This window comes from Salmo salar, chromosome 23 (genome assembly GCF_965601325.2).
Source record: "Salmo salar chromosome 23, fSalSal1, whole genome shotgun sequence".
Classification (NCBI taxonomy): Eukaryota; Metazoa; Chordata; class Actinopteri; order Salmoniformes; family Salmonidae; genus Salmo; species Salmo salar.
This window is the reverse complement of record NC_138313.1, coordinates 23,465,674-23,482,500: the sequence shown is the minus strand read 5'-3', so window position 1 is coordinate 23,482,500 and position 16,827 is coordinate 23,465,674. Positions and strand designations below refer to the sequence as shown.

The 16,827-nt window shown below is 49.5% G+C and overlaps 1 protein-coding gene across 1 annotated transcript in view; it reads left to right on the top strand.

Moving 5' to 3' along the window:
* The window catches only part of dab1a (DAB adaptor protein 1a), an 88,235-nt gene that overhangs the window by 864 nt on the left and 70,544 nt on the right, over window positions 1–16,827 (top strand). The gene's annotated exons all lie outside the window — the stretch shown is intronic.

Sequence of the window (16,827 nt, the reverse complement as noted above, 5' to 3'; positions counted from 1 at the left end):
GCTCCACGTTACCCACTGGGCACACACTGGTTGAATCTACTTTGTTTCCACGTCATTTCAATGAAATGACGTTGAACCAATGTAGAATAGAAGTTGAATTGACATATGTGCCTAGTGGGTGGGGAGCCCCTCTTCTTCCCCCCCCCCCCTCCCCCCACTCTCATTTTCTCTCTGTAACTCTGGCTATTGAATAACCTCTGTGCTGGATTCCGTCATGAGAAGAATGAGTTGAAGTGTAACTGGGGCTGTTCTGATATTGATCAGCTACTGGAGGAGAAATGTAATGAATACTACTCTGTCAGGGGCTAGGGGAGAGAGAGGGAGAGAGGTTTGGATGGAGAGAGAGAGGGTAGGCTAGGGAGAGAGAAAGATAGGGGAAGAGAGAGGGAGAGCCTGTGAAAGGGCACCCCAGTCTATCTGTGCGAGGCTCCGCTGCAGCTGAAAGCCGCATTAATCACAGAGCGGCTACACACCACACACACACACACACACACACACACACACACACACTAGAGCTATAGCTGTTCCTCAGTCTTGCTCTAGTGCTTCACAGAATCTGGCCACTTACTCTTCACCCATGCAGACGAATAGCTGCATCTGTTCCTGTTCAGTCCACTGTGTGTGTGTGCGTGCGTGCGTGCGTGCGTGCGTGTGTGTGTGTGCGTGCATGCTTGTGTGTTTGGAAGAATGAGAGGTGTGCAGTGCAGGACCACACGTTGTGTCCACATCGCAACTCCTCATTTGGTAAAGAGAAATAGAGGGTGATGGGATATGACAGGAGGCAGACCCAACATTTGTCTGTCGCCCCGGGGTTATGCTGTGTGTGGGTGTGTGAGACAGGGGAATGTGGTGACTGGTGAGTATGTAATCGGGGAACAGTTCCAGCGGGTCTGTGGCTGTCTTTACCCTGTTGCCAGGTCTGAGGAATGGACCATAAGTGGGGAATATAGACCCTGTTTGATTGTGGGAAAACATTTGTTCTGGTTTTACACTTTTTCATTGCGCTCTCTTTTTTTTCTCTTCTACCCTCTAGCGTTCCATCGTGGACGATTCAGCACCAGCTAGCTATTAGTGAAGTGTTGTTTGTATGTATGTGTGTGTGTGTGTGTATGTGTCTGCATGTGTGCGTGTCTGCAGATGTTTCAGTCCTTCCACTTGTCTCCACTCACCTCTCAGGTCCCACTTGGATCGTCCACATTGGGATTTGAACCAGCCACCCTCCAACTACTGGTCCGGCTTTCTCCTCTTTGTGTGTGGTGTGTGTGTGTGTGCTTGTGCATGTGAGGCCTCTTTCTACAGCCTTCATTGGCCCAGCAGGCAGCTTCAGGTCACCATAGAAACCCAGAGAGCATTGTCTAGAAAGCCTCAAAGAAAAAACTAATTTGGCTCACTCTCACTTTTTTCTCTCTCTTTCTCCCCAGCTCTTGCTGTCTCTCTCTCTCTCTCTCCCTCCATCCCCCCCCCCTCTCTGTCTATTTCTCTCCTTGTGATTCATTGTAATGTATTCAGAAGCAGTGTGAGGCCTTCAGGGGTCTTGTTTGTCTATAAAGGACATTCTGTCTGTATAGTTCTCCCATAGGGCTGAGTTCTGTACAGTTCTCCCATATAGGGCTGAGTTCTGAAAAGAACACACACAGAACTCTGCTTTCTACTTTTACCTCAATCATGGCTTGACTTCAATGGAGAGAAACTGTATCAGTGTTCTAGTGCCTAGTGTAGGAGAATGAGAGAAAGGAAGGAATGGGAAGGAAGGTAGCGAGGAGATGAAAGAAAAGAAACGGGCAGGGAATGGAGGGAGGAAGGGAGGAGGTGATGGAGGAGGAAGGGAGGTGATGGAGGAGGAAGGGAATTGACGGGTTTTTGGCTTGATGTCCTTCCCATTGATCCTGGCTTGTGTGTGTTTTGGTGTTCGTGTTTTAGTGTTCGTGTTTTAGTGTTCGTGTTTTAGTGTGTGTGTTCGTGTTTTAGTGTGTGTGTGTTTTAGGGGACTGGTATCAGTGATACAAAAATAATACTAAAAATCTGTTTTATTGTCACATACTCTATACCGGATAGGTGCAGTGAATGTGTTGTTTTACAATTGGAGCTGATTTCCTGGTGTTTTTACAGTCTTATGTCCATCAATAGAAATTAAAATAAAAAACTTGGTGGGCCAAATTCAAAACAATTTGGGCCATGGGCCACCAGTTGGGGAACCCTGTTGTACAGGATCTGCCATAGGGTTAAATTCCTTGCTCAAAGGCACATCGACAGATTGTTCACCTTATCAGTTTATCACCTTATCCAGCTTTCACCTCATCTAGCTATAGGCAGGTGAGTATAGTACAGGGTTGGAGAGGTAAGGGATGTGCAGGTTATTGCTCCAGCCCTGCTCTATAACACATCTGATCAGCTATTGAGCTGTTCATCGGGACATTGATTAGTCAAATCAAGTGTGCTGGAGCAAAGGCCTGACCACTCTCCAGAAGGAGGTTTGGCCACCCCTGGGCTAACGTTAGACAAAACCAAAGAGACAGTGTAGTCGTGGCTATCATGACACTACGCGAGACCCAAATGCAGACACAGGAGGCAGATGGTTGGAGTTTAAGATGCTTAATAAATCCAAAGGGAATAGGCAAGAGAATGGTCGTGCACAGGCAAAAGGTCATAACCAGATCAGAGTCCAGGAGGTACAGAGTGGCAGGCAGGCTCAAGGTCAGGGCAGGCAGAATGGTCAGGCAGGCGGGTACAGAGTCCAGAACAAGCAAGGGTCAAAACCGGGAGGACTAGAAAAAGGAGAAAAGGCAAAGCAGGAAAACGAGAAAAAATGCTGGTAGGCTTGGACATACAAGATGAACTGGCACAGAGAGACAGGAAACACAGAGATAAATACACTGGGGAAAACAAGCGACACCTGGAGGGGGTGGAGACAATAATGAGGACAGGTGAAACAGATCAGGGTGTGACAGTACCCCCCCAAGGGCCGCCACTTGGCGTCCTACCTGTGTGCATACCTTCTTGACCGGGGTTCTCGGCGGTGGAAGTCGGCATTGAGGGCTGGATCCAGGATGTCTCTAGTGGGAACCCAGCACCTCTCCTTTGGGCTGTAACCCTCCCAGTCAACCAGGTACTGGAAACCCCTGCCCCGTGGTCGAACACCCAGGAGACGTCTCACCGTGTATGCCGGATGGCCATCAATGACATGGGGGGGGGGGCCTGGGGACTGAAGACAAAGAACTGTGAGACACGGGTTTAATTCTACACACATGGAACGTAAGGTGAATACGGAGGGTACGGGGTAACAAGAGACGAACAGCAGTGGAACTCAGGACTCTGGAGATGGGAAAAGGACCAATGAAATGAGGGGGCAATTTGCGGGACTCTACCCAAAGGGGCAGGTCCCGTGTGGACAGCCATACCCTCTGCCCAATGCGGTAGCAGGGAGCTGGGGTCCGGCGACGGTCCACTTGTCGACAATACCTGGAGTTGGTCTTGAGAATAGCCACCCTGGCTCTTCTCCAGGTACGTTGACACTGGCGGACAAACATCTGGGCCGAGGGTACGCTGACTTCCTGCTTTTGTTCAGGGAAGAGTGGAGGCTGATACTCCATGGAGCACTCGAAAGGGGAGAGTTCCATGGCAGAACTGGGAAGAGTGTTCCGGGCATACTCCACCCAGACCAGTTGACGGCTCCAGGTAGTGGGGTTGGTTGAGACCAATCACTTTAAGGTGGTCTCCAGGTCTTGGTTTGCTCGCTCCGACTGACCGTTAGTTTGGGGATGGAATCCGGATGACAGGCTGGCCGGCGACCCAATAAGGGTGCAGAATGCCTTCCAGAACCGAGACGAGAACCCCAATCGGATACCATGTCTACTGGGAATCCATGGATCCAGAAGACATGCTGCACCATAAGCTGTGCCGTCTCCTTGGCAGAAGGTAGTTTGGTGGCGAGGGATGAAATGGGCGGCCTTGGAGAACCGGTCGACTACCGTCAGAATCACAGTGTTGCCATCAGATGGAGGGAGCCCAGTGACAAAGTCCAGATATGAGACCAGGGATGATGAGGAACCGGTAGTGGCTGCAGGAGGCCAGAAGGAGCTTGCTGTGGAGTCTTGTTTTGAGCACACACAGTGCATGCGGTGATGAAGGCAGAGACGTCAGGGACCATTGTGGGCCACTAGAAAAGTTGCCGAAGGAAGGCTAGTGTACAACGGGACCCTGGATGACAGGTCCGCCTGGAGGAATGAGCCCATTCCAGGACCCGGGACCAGACTGGATTAGGGACAAACAGCCGGTTAGCCGGGTCCCCTTCAGGTCCAGGCTGGGAGCGTTGTGCCTCGTGGACCAGGTTCTCAATAACCCAATCCACAGTGGCAGCAAGGCATGAGGTAGGGAGAATGGTTTCAGAGGTCGAGGGTGTGGCAGAGGAACTGTATAGGCGGGAGAGGGCGTCAGGCTTCACATTCTTTGGCCCTGGGCGGTAGGAGATGGTGAAGTTAAATCTGGTGAACAGATGGGCCCACCGGGCTTGCCTGGAGTTCAGGCGCTTGGCTGTACGGAGATATTCCAGGTTTTTATGGCCAGTCCAGACCAGGAATGGCTGTTCTGCTCCTTCCAGACAGTGCCTCCACTCTTCCAACGCCATCTTCACCACCATGTGTTCTTGGTTGCCAACATCGTAGTTCCTTTCACCAGGATTGAGACGATGGGACAGGAAGGCACAGGGATGAAGCTTCTGGTCCTGGGCAGATCGCTGGGACAGGATGGCCCCCACTCTAACAGCCGAAGCATCCACTTCCACCACAAATTGACGCGAGAGGTCCGGATGGATGAGGATGGGTGCTGGTGTGAATCGATGCTTCAGGTCCACAAAGGCTTTGTCGACAGCTGGAGACCATTTGAATGGTACCTTGGGAGAGGTGAGTGCCGAGAGGGGGGCCGCCAGGGTGCTGTAGTGGCGAATGAAACGGCGGTAGAGGTTTGCAAAACCAAGAAACCGTTGTAACTGCACCCTGGACGTTGGTTGAGGCCAATCCACCACTGTTTTCACCTTTCCAGGATCCATCTGAACATTGCCCTCAGCAATGACATATCCCAGAAAGGTGATAGTAGAGCGGCGGAACTCACACTTCTCAGCTTTCATGAACAGTTGGTTCTCCAGGAGGCGCTGAAGAACCTGTCTGACATGAAAAACATGTTCTTGTGCAGATCGGGGGGGGAAAGGATGTTGTCAAGGTACACAAACACAAACCGGTTTAGCATGTCCCAAAGCACATCATTGACCAAAGCCTGGAAACAGCGGGGGCGTTGGGGAGTCCAAATGGCATGACCTGGTATTCATAATGTCCATTGGCTGTGTTGAAGGCTGTCTTCCACTCATCCCCCTCGCGTATCCGAACCAGGTGGTTGGCATTTCGAAGGTCCAACTTGGAGAATATGGTGGCCCCCTGGAGAGGTTCAAACTCAGAGGAGAGGAGAGGTAGGGGTAACGATTCTTGACAGTAATGTCATTAAGTCCCCTGTAGTCAATGCACGGACGCAGGGTCTTGTCCTTCTTCTCCACAAAGAAAAACCCTGCTCCGGCAGGAGATGCAGACGGATGGACGGCCCCAGTGGCCAGAAACCCCTCTATGTACTACCAGGAGTCCAGGAGGTACAGAGTGGCAGGCAGGCTCAAGGTCAGGACAGGCAGAATGGTCAGGCAGGCGGGTACAGAGTCCAGAACAGGCAAGGGTCAAAACCGGGAGGACTAGAAAAAGGTGAAAAGGCAAAGCAGGAAAACGGGGAAAACGCTGGTAGGCTTGGACATACAAGACGAACTGGCATAGAGAGACAGGAAACACAGGGATAAATACACTGGGGAAAACAAGCGATACCTGGAGGGGGTGGAGACAATAATGAGGACAGGTGAAACAGATCAGGGTGTGACAGTGGCAGGGATTTGAGCAGGGGGTAGAGAGAACAGGGATTAGAGCAGGATATCCAGAGTCCGCTAATCTCACTATATTCTAATCTATAATCAGATTAAACACTCATAATCTGTCTGTTGCATGGGATTATTGTCTGGAACCGCAACAGCAGCACACATCCTCTCCCTCTCCATCCCTCTCTCTCCATCCCTGTCTTTTCATCCCTCGCTCTTTCCATCCCTCTCTCTCCCAGCATCTCTATCCCTCTCCATAACTTCCTCTATATCCTTCTCTCCCAGCCTCTCCATCCCTCTCTCTACCAGCCTCTCTATCCCTCACCATACCTTCCTCTTCATCCCTCTCTCTCCCAGCCTCTCCATCCCTTCCTCTCCACCCCTCTCTCTCCATCTACCTCCCATTCCTCAAACTCGCTAAGCCAAATAGACACCACTGGACAATATCACTGGACTTCCTTAACTCTTTAACACACACACACACACACACACACACACACTGTGCAGGGACTATTGAGCTGAGCCTCAGCCTACTCTCCTGCAATTTTTAAATTCATGCTCTTAGCTGCAATTACTCTAAGAGGGTGTGTGTGTGTGTGTGTAATGGCTATCAGATTTCATGCACATATCATTTCAATGAATTAAGGATTGTCTAAAACTACACTTTACTTAATAATGTTATTTGTTGTTCGATTGTCTGTGTGGAATCCAACCGTATTATAGATTGTTTGCTATGCTGAAGTTTGGGTAAGTGTCTGTCAAGGCTGGGCGGTATACCGTATTTTATGGTATTGATGTACGGACTGGTTTGGGTTTTTACTCTACCTGCTATTAAGGTATTTGAATGTTTGATTTGTTAAATGTGATAGACCGTGTGTAACGTCCGTTTTTATTGTTTACACTGCTACTTGAGTCATCACTCACTGCTCTCTCCATGCCACTTTCCTCACAGACCAAGCCCCGCCCCCTGTCACTCAAGAAGCGCATTTGTTGTTACTTGACCATCAGACACTTGCGTTCAGTCTGCATGATCAATGCAGCACATGTAACAATGTTGATGACAACCATGTTGTTTCCACTTTGCTTCTTAATATAAATCCACAAGCGTTCTATAATTACACTATTAGTTTGTGTTTCTTACATATGCAAACAGCTAGTTTGTCTTTTCTTAGCAAGTTTCAGCTAAATCGTGTTAGCCGCTAATGCTAGTTAGCTGGCTAGCTAGCTAATAAGTGTGCTGAGTCAGAGCAAACGTAGCTAGCTAATACAGTCTGATACCAGCGCTGGTGTAGGCCTAAATCAACATGTTGTTTGTGCAACAGTATCTTCTAAATCCAAAAGGAATAGGAGAAGCATTAATATGTTGGCTACATGAAGGAACATTTAATGTAGCCAAAGATTATAGTGTCCCCTTGGAAACACTGACTATCGCTTTGGTTTTTACCCTGTCTCCTCCCTGGCGTTTTCATTCGCTGTCATGTCAAACAACACTGCCCATTATTATTTATATTCGAACTATAGAATTAGAATAAACATTCTATTTCCATGATTCCAACAGTTCACCCAAGTGTTTTGATCTAAATCGCCAGTCAAATCGCAATTGCAACATGTGGTTAAAAATAAGGCTTTGTTTTTCTACCCATATCATGGAGCCCTCCATGAGACAGTGTGGAAATGATCTCAAATGAGTGTAGGAAATGCAGAAATGAATGTAAATGCAGAGAACTAGATTTGGTTGAAATAGAATTGAACAGTGTAAAACAATCAGAATGGAGAAAGACCCATTGAAATCAATTAGACTGTATTTGTTGCTACCCTAGGGTCACCTTAGGAGGGGTCATATTGTATTTGTGAGTGTTTGGAAATTGGATGACTGTATACCCCCGTCCCCCTCTCTCCTCTTTCCCACTTGTCTCTCTATACCCCTCCCCTCTCTCTCCCCTCTCCCTCTCTCTCTCTCTTTACCCCCCCACCCCTCCCCCCGTGTAGAGGTTGCCAGACACCCTTCCTCTGAGTTGAGCTGAGTTGAACAGGGACAGGATGCCAAATTGAATCAGAGAAACTGCAATTCAAATTAAATTGTTAATGTACCCTGCTGTCTGATGCAATGTAACTTGTCATTTGAATTGAAAAAGAGAGAGCGGGGTAGAAATAGATTTAATATTCTAATGACTAAAATGTAGGGAGAGAGAGCGCAAGGGAAAGAGAGAATGGAAATAGTAGTAGTTCAAGCATGGATGCCTTCTTTGTAAGGTTCACCGTTTATTCACACCACACACTAACAATCTCTCTTTTTCTCTATCCTCTCTCTCACCCACTCTCTATCCCCCTCTCTCTCTGCTCTCTCTCTGCCCGTAGGGATGCTTCAGGGAGGCTCTCGTTTGAAGTGGAGATTCACTCCCTCAGTCACACCAGTTGCCATTTTACTTCATTTTACATTTAGCCTACTACACCCCACTTTACAGAGGGAGAGAGAGAGAGAGAGAGAGAGCAGAGAGCTGGGATACACTGTCCCTGTCTTTTCCCTCCTTTTCCCACCACCTCCCCATCTTCTTCCCCTTCTTTATCCTCCCCCCTCCTCTCCCTCTCATCCTCCCCCTCTCTTCCTACTCCTCCTCTTCCTCTCTTCCTACTCCTCCTCTTCCTCCTTCTCCTTCTCCTCCTCCTCCTCCCCCTCCCTCTCCCTGAGACCTAGTGTACAGGAGTCACAGCACATTATAACACTTTAATTAACTCTAATTTTCCTACAACCTCATTTAACCCTAAGTACCCCACCTCCTGCCCATGACAGTACCACACACATACTCACACACACACACTCACTCTCACACACACACACACACACACACACACACACACACACACACACACACACACACACACACACACACACACACACACACACAGATCCTGCGCTGTGCCCTGGTAGACCCCAAAGGTATTAGAAGCTCTGTATGACATTAAAATGCGTTGGAAGGAAGTGTAAAACAAAGGTACATAAATGACATTTTAATTCCTGTTTTTATTCAGTCTTTGTCCTGCTGTGCAGAGAGGAGAGAGGTGGCTGTTGTTTTGGCATTTTCTCTTTATTCAGGAACACAAAAGATAATGTATTCGTCTGAGGGGAGGGGGAACGGGGGGGCAGGGGGGACAGGAGAGGCTGGTTTTGTTACACGTCCCAGAGGATAGCTTCTGCTGGCAGAGTGGGGGGAATTGTGGGTGAAATAATTATTAAAGAAAGAAAGAGAGAGCTGGGCCAAAGGAATGAACATATCCCTAGAGGATTCTCTCTTTCTTTTTCTCATTCTCTCTCCTTCTCTCTCTTTATTTCTCTCTCTCTTTCTTTCTCTCTCTCTCTCCTCTCTCTCTGGTTGACAGAATGCCAAGAGTGTGCAAAGCTGTCATCAAGGCAAAGAGTGGCTACCTTGAAGAATCTCAAATATAAAATATATTTTGATTTGTTTAACACTTTTTTGGTTACTACATGATTCAATATGTGTTATTTCATAGTTTTGATGTCTTCACTATTATTCTACAATGTAGAAAATAGTAGAAATAAAGAAAAACCCTGGAATAGGTAGGTGTGTCCAAACTTGTATATATACAGTGCATTTTGTTACGTTACAGCCTTATTCTACAATGGATTGAATTAAATGTTCCTCATCAATCTACATACAATATCCTTTAATGACAAAATGAAAACAGGTTTTAGATTTTTTTTGCCAATATAAAAATATAAACAAATAAAAAGCACAAATAAAAAAATAAAAGCAGAAATACCTTACTGACATAAGTATTTAGAACTTTTGCTATGAGACTCGTAATTGAGCTCAGGTGCATCCTGTTTCCATTGATCATCCTTGAGATGTTTCTACAACTTGATTTGAGTCCACCTGTGGTAAATTCAATTAATTGGACATGATTTGGAAAGGCACACACCTGTCTATATAAGGTCCCACAGTTGACAGTGCATGTCAGAGCAAAAACCAAGCCATGAGGTCGAAGGAATTGTCCGTAGAGCTCCGAGACAGGATTGTGTCGAGGCACAGATCTGGGAACCAAAACATTTCTTCAGTATTGAAGGTCCCCAAGAACAGAGTGGCCTCCATCATTCTTAAATGGAAGAAGTTTGGAACCACTAAGACTCTCCCTAGAGCTGGCCGCCCGGCCAAACTGAGCAATCAGGGGAGAAGGGCCTTGGTCAGGGAGGTGACCAAGAACCCGATGGTCACTCTGATAGAGCTCCAGAGTTCCTCTGTGGAGATGGGAGAACATTCCAGAAGGACAACCATCTCTGCAGCACTCCACCAATCAGGCCTTTATGGTAGAGTGGCCAGACGGAAGCCACTCCTCAGTAAAAGGCACATGACAGCCTGCTTGGAGTTTGCCAAAAGGCACCTAAAGGACTCTGACCATGAGAAACAAGATTCTTTGGTCTGATGAAACCAAGATTGAACTCTTTGTCCTGAATGTCAAGTGTCACGTCTGGAGGAAACCTAGCACCATCCCTACGGTGAGGCATGTTGATGGCAGCATCATGCTGTGGGAATGTTTTTCAGCGACAGAGACTTGTCAGGATCAAGGGAAAAATGAATGGAGAAAAGTACAGAGAGATCCTTGGTGAAAACTAAGCGTTCAGGACCTTGAACTGGGGCGAAGGTTCATCTTCCAACAGGACAATGACCCTAATCACACAGCCAAGACAACGCAGGAGTGGCTTCGGAATGTCCTTGAGTGGCCCAGCCATAGCCTGGACTTTAACCCGATCTAACATCTCTGGAGAGACCTGTAAATAGCTGTGCAGCGACGCTCCCCATCCAACCTGACAGAGCTTGAGAGGATCTGCAGAGAAGAATGTGAGAAACTCCCCAAATACAGGTGTGCCAAGCTTGTAGCGTCATACCCAAGAAGACTCGAGGCTGTAATCGCTGCTAAAGGTGCTTCAACAATACATTTGCAAGCATTTCTAAAAACCTCTTTTTGCTTTGTCATTATGGGGTATTGTGTTTAGAATGATGTGGGAAAACTATTTCATCTATTTTAGAATAATGCTGTAACGTAACAAAATGTGGAAAAAGTCAAGGGGTCTGAATACTTTCTGAATCCACGGTATGTGTGTGTATAGACAATATGGTCAGGATATGGATAGAAAATGTAGTATATCTGAAGAATAGTATATGTACAGAAATAGTTAAATAGGATAGGCCTTGACTAGAATACAATATATACTGTACATATGAAGTGGGTAAAACAGCATATAAACATTATTGAAAGTGACCAGTGTTCCATGACTATGTAAATAGGGCAGCAGCCTCTAAGGTGCAGGGTAGAGTAACCGGGTGGTAGCTGTCTAGTGACAGTGGCTAAAATTCAGGGCAGGGTACTGGACGTGGGCCTGCTAGTGGTGACTATTTAGCAGTCTGATGGCCTTGAGATTGAAGCTGTTTTCAGTCTCTTGGTCCCAGCTTTGATGCACCTGTACTGTCTCATCCTTCGATATGGTAGCAGGGTGAACAGGGCGTGGCTCGGGTGTCTGAGGTCCTTGATGATCTTCTTGGCCTTCTTGTGACACCGGGTGCTGTAAATGTCCTGGAGGGCTGTAAATGTCCTGGAGGGCTGTAAATGTCCTGGAGGGCAGGCAGTGTGCCCCCAGTGATGCTTTAGGCAGACTGCACCACCCTCTGGAGAACCCCGGCAGTTGCAGACGGTGCAGTTGCCATACCAGGAGCTGATACAGCCCGACAGGATGCTATCAATGGTCCATCTGTAAAAGTTTGTAAGTGGCTTATGAATTTCTTCAGCCTCCTGAGGTTGAAAAGGAGGTGTTGTGCCTTCTTCACCACACTCTCTGTGTGGGTGGACCATTTCAGATTGTAAGTGATGTTTACGCCGAGGAACTTGAAGCTTTTCACCTTCTCCACTGCAGCCCTGTCGATGTGGATGGGGGCGTGCTCCATCTGCTGTCTCCTGAAGTCCACGGTCAACTCCTTCGTCTTGTTGACGTTGAGGGAGGGGTTATTTTTCAGGCAGCACTCCGCCAGGGCCCTCACCTCCTCCCTGTAGGCTGTCTCGTATTTGTTCCGCAGCAGTTCCGGTGTTTGGGTTTTTGTCACAGATTATTTGGATTTACCAGGATTGGGCGACGTACATCCTCTGTGTTATGTGCTTATTGTTTAACTGTTGATATGTTGTAGGGGATATTTTGGCAACTCATTGATGCCGTTTCTATGTCTGCTTCCATTATGAAGGAAGTTAGAGGTAGTTTCACGAGTCAATGCTGACCAGCTAATGCTAGTTAGCAACTTCCTTCCCACTGGGTGCAGAGACATAAAAAGGTGTCCATGAGTTCATCTGACTCTTGGGAAGTAGATAAAGGGCTTCATTGCCAAAATCCCAAAGTATCCCTTGAAAATCCCAAAGTATCCATGCTGGGCCTCAAGGGACAGTCATTCTGACTGCAACATTCTAAAAGTGTAATTAATACATTTCATATATGCTTTCACAAAAATAATAATTTGGTTGTGTTTGAGAGGGTCTTGGGTAACAATAGAATAACTTTTTTTTCTTCAAATAACACAATAGCATTTTCATTTGTTTATGTTTCTGAAGGCTATATATTTAAAAAAAAACACACATTCAAGTGTTCAATCAATTTTATTTGTGGAGTGCAGTTGTTACAACTTTGAAACAGAAAGCATATGTGTTAAAACGTGGTAACATCTTCTTTTTATAATGACTAAAAAAGAGTACCCCAAACACCAAGACGCATGGTCAAATGACAAAAACATCAGTAGCCTGAATATCTTTATAAGCTCCAATCAATATGGTATGATGGCAGTCAAAAATGTCAGATTATTGTCAGCTCGTGCTTACATGTTGTATATCTTCACCCAATGGCATCAGTTGGAGCATGTACATCAGAGGAGGCTGGTGGGAGGAGCTATAGGAGGATGGGCTCATTGTAATGGCTGGAACGGTATAAATGGAACAGAATCAAACACATAAAACATATGGAAACCACATGTTTGACTCCATTCCAATAATTCCATTCCAGTCATTACAATGAGCCTGTCCTCCTATAGCTCCTACCACCAGCCTCCTCTAAAATCCATGTTACATAAACAACAAAAGCTGGTGAGTGCTTTGCTGATGTCGTTTTTTTGATTGAGATGTAGGGCCTGCTCACTCGGGTGACATTTTGTGCTGATAATCTTCCCGCAGCATTATCACTGGCTTGTTCTGTCAAAACGGTGTCCTCCCTTCCTCTCTCCTGTCTCACTGTTTCATTTGGTGGTGACGCGGGCTCCTGCTCGGTGCGCACCGTTCTGGCTTTTTTTGCCCTTCGGGCTCGCAGGTTTCGGCTCAGGCTGAGATTCAGAATCAGTAGAATAATCATAGATGTCTTGATACATTTTTTCCCACACCATTTGAGTCGTTTTCGTTCCGATTTTGTAGAAACGCTAATGCAGCATGTGCAGCATTTATCTTGGTCTTCTTGCCATTGTAAATGACGCACAATCTCACTGTGTACTCCAAGTAGGCCAGATTAGATTGATAAGACTATTTCGATTCGGTAGACTGATATAAATTACTGTACATCCCATTTTGAGATTATAATTACAATAGATCAATGCAATAGAATGGCCCGCCCTGTTCTTCATTCACAGTTAGTGATGACATAATTATGCATTATTCGCTTCCCCCGCTCATCAATTCACCCATTCTCCCCCTTTCTCCCCCATCATGCTTTACTTCATTTATTTAATCTGTTGTTATATGTTTGAAATTAGTTTCGGAATAGTTTAGGTTCAGTTTCGAGGCAATTATCGAGGTGATTATCAACAGCACCTTCAACTGTCAGGAGAAGGAGGGGAGCAGGCCCTAATCTTAGGAGAAGGAGGGGAGCAGGCCCTACTGTCAGGAGGAGGAGGGGAGCTGGCCCTACTGTTAGGAGAAGGAGGGGAGCAGGCCCTACTGTCAGGAGGAGGAGGGGAGCAGGCCCTAATGTTAGGAGAAGGAGGGGAGCAGCCCCTACTGTCAAAGGAGGAGGGGAGCAGGCCCTACTGTTAGGAGAAGGAGGGGAGCAGGCCCTACTGTTAGGAGAAGGAGGGGAGCAGGCCCTACTGTCAGGAGGAGGAGTGGAGCAGGCCCTACTGTTAGGAGAAGGAGAGGAGCAGGCCCTACTGTTAGGAGAAGGAGGGGAGCAGGCCCTACTGTTAGGAGAAGGAGGGGAGCAGGGCCTACTGTTAGGAGAAGGAGGGGAGCAGGCCCTACTGTCAGGAGGAGGGGAGCAGGCCCTACTGTCAGGAGAAGGAGGAGAGCAGGCCCTACTGTCAGGAGAAGGAGGGGAGCAGGCCCTACTGTTAGGAGAAGGAGGGGAGCAGGCCCTACTGTCAGGAGAAGGAGGGGAGCAGGCCCTACTGTTAGGAGAAGGAGGGGAGCAGGCCTTACTGTCAGGAGGAGGGGAGCAGGCCCTACTGTCAGGAGAAGGAGGGGAGCAGGCCCTACTGTCAGGAGGAGGGGAGCAGGCCCTACTGTCAGGAGAAGGAGGGGAGCAGGCCCTACTGTCAGGAGAAGGAGGGGAGCAGGCCCTACTGTTAGGAGAAGGAGGGGAGCAGGGCCTACTGTCAGGAGGAGGGGAGCAGGCCCTACTGTCAGGAGAAGGAGGGGAGCAGGCCTTACTGTCAGGAGGAGGGGAGCAGGCCCTACTGTCAGGAGAAGGAGGGGAGCAGGCCCTACTGTCAGGAGAAGGAGGGGAGTAGGCCCTACTGTCAGGAGAAGGAGGGGAGCAGGCCCTACTGTCAGGAGGAGGGGAGCAGGCCCTACTGTCAGGAGAAGGAGGAGAGCAGGCCCTACTGTCAGGAGAAGGAGGGGAGTAGGCCCTACTGTCAGGAGAAGGAGGGGAGCAGGCCCTACTGTCAGGAGAAGGAGGGGAGCAGGCCCTACTGTCAGGAGAAGGAGGGGAGCAGGCCCTACTGTCAGGAGAAGGAGGAGAGCAGGCCTACTGTCAGGAGAAGGAGGGGAGCAGGCCCTACTGTCAGGAGAAGGAGGGGAGCAGGCCCTACTGTTAGGAGAAGGAGGGGAGCAGGCCCTACTGTTAGGAGAAGGAGGGGAGTAGGCCCTACTGTTAGGAGAAGGAGGGGAGCAGGCCCTACTGTTAGGAGAAGGAGGGGAGCAGGCCCTACTGTCAGGAGAAGGAGGGGTGCAGGCCCTACTGTCAGGAGAAGGAGGGGAGCAGGCCCTACTGTCAGGAGGAGGGGAGCAGGCCCTACTGTCAGGAGAAGGAGGAGAGCAGGCCCTACTGTCAGGAGAAGGAGGGGAGCAGGCCCTACTGTCAGGAGGAGGGGAGCAGGCCCTACTGTCAGGAGAAGGAGGAGAGCAGGCCCTACTGTCAGGAGAAGGAGGGGAGCAGGCCCTACTGTCAGGAGAAGGAGGGGAGCAGGCCCTACTGTCAGGAAAAGGAGGGGAGCAGGCCCTACTGTTAGGAGAAGGAGGGGAGCAGGCCCTACTGTCAGGAGAAGGAGGGGAGCAGGCCCTACTGTTAGGAGAAGGAGGGGAGCAGGCCTTACTGTCAGGAGGAGGGGAGCAGGCCCTACTGTCAGGAGAAGGAGGGGAGCAGGCCCTACTGTCAGGAGGAGGGGAGCAGGCCCTACTGTCAGGAGAAGGAGGGGAGCAGGCCCTACTGTTAGGAGAAGGAGGGGAGCAGGCCCTACTGTTAGGTGAAGGAGGGGAGCAGGGCCTACTGTCAGGAGGAGGGGAGCAGGCCCTACTGTCAGGAGAAGGAGGGGAGCAGGCCCTACTGTTAGGAGAAGGAGGGGAGCAGGCCCTACTGTTAGGAGAAGGAGGGGAGCAGGGCCTACTGTCAGGAGAAGGAGGGGAGCAGGCCCTACTGTCAGGAGAAGGAGTGGAGCAGGCCCTACTGTTAGGAGAAGGAGGGGTGCAGGCCCTACTGTCAGGAGGAGGGGAGCAGGTCCTACTGTCAGGAGAAGGAGGAGAGCAGGCCCTACTGTCAGGAGAAGGAGGGGAGCAGGCCCTACTGTCAGGAAAAGGAGGGGAGCAGGCCTTACTGTCAGGAGGAGGGGAGCAGGCCCTACTGTCAGGAAAAGGAGGGGAGCAGGCCCTACTGTCAGGAGAAGGAGGGAAGCAGGCCTACTGTCAGGAGAAGGAGGGGAGCAGGCCCTACTGTCAGGAAAAGGAGGGGAGCAGGCCCTACTGTCAGGAGAAGGAGGAGAGCAGGCCCTACTGTCAGGAGAAGGAGGGGAGCAGGGCCTACTGTTAGGAGAAGGAGGGGAGCAGGCCCTACTGTCAGGAGGAGGGGAGCAGGCCCTACTGTCAGGAGAAGGAGGAGAGCAGGCCCTACTGTCAGGAGAAGGAGGGGAGCAGGCCCTACTGTTAGGAGAAGGAGGGGAGCAGGCCTACTGTCAGGAGAAGGAGGGGAGCAGGGCCTACTGTTAGGAGAAGGAGGGGAGCAGGCCTACTGTCAGGAGAAGGAGGAGAGCAGGCCCTACTGTCAGGAGAAGGAGGGGAGCAGGCCCTACTGTCAGGAGAAGGAGGGGAGCAGGCCCTACTGTTAGGAGAAGGAGGGGAGCAGGCCCTACTGTCAGGAGAAGGAGGGGAGCAGGCCCTACTGTCAGGAGAAGGAGGGGAGCAGGCCCTACTGTCAGGAGAAGGAGGAGAGCAGGCCCTACTGTCAGGAGAAGGAGGAGAGCAGGCCCTACTGTCAGGAGAAGGAGGGGAGCAGGCCCTACTGTCAGGAGAAGGAGGGGAGCAGGCCCTACTGTTAGGAGAAGGAGGGGAGCAGGGCCTACTGTCAGGAGAAGGAGGGGAGCAGGCCCTACTGTCAGGAGAAGGAGGGGAGCAGGCCCTACTGTCAGGAGAAGGAGGGGAGCAGGCCCTACTGTCAGGAGAAGGAGGGGAGCAGGCCC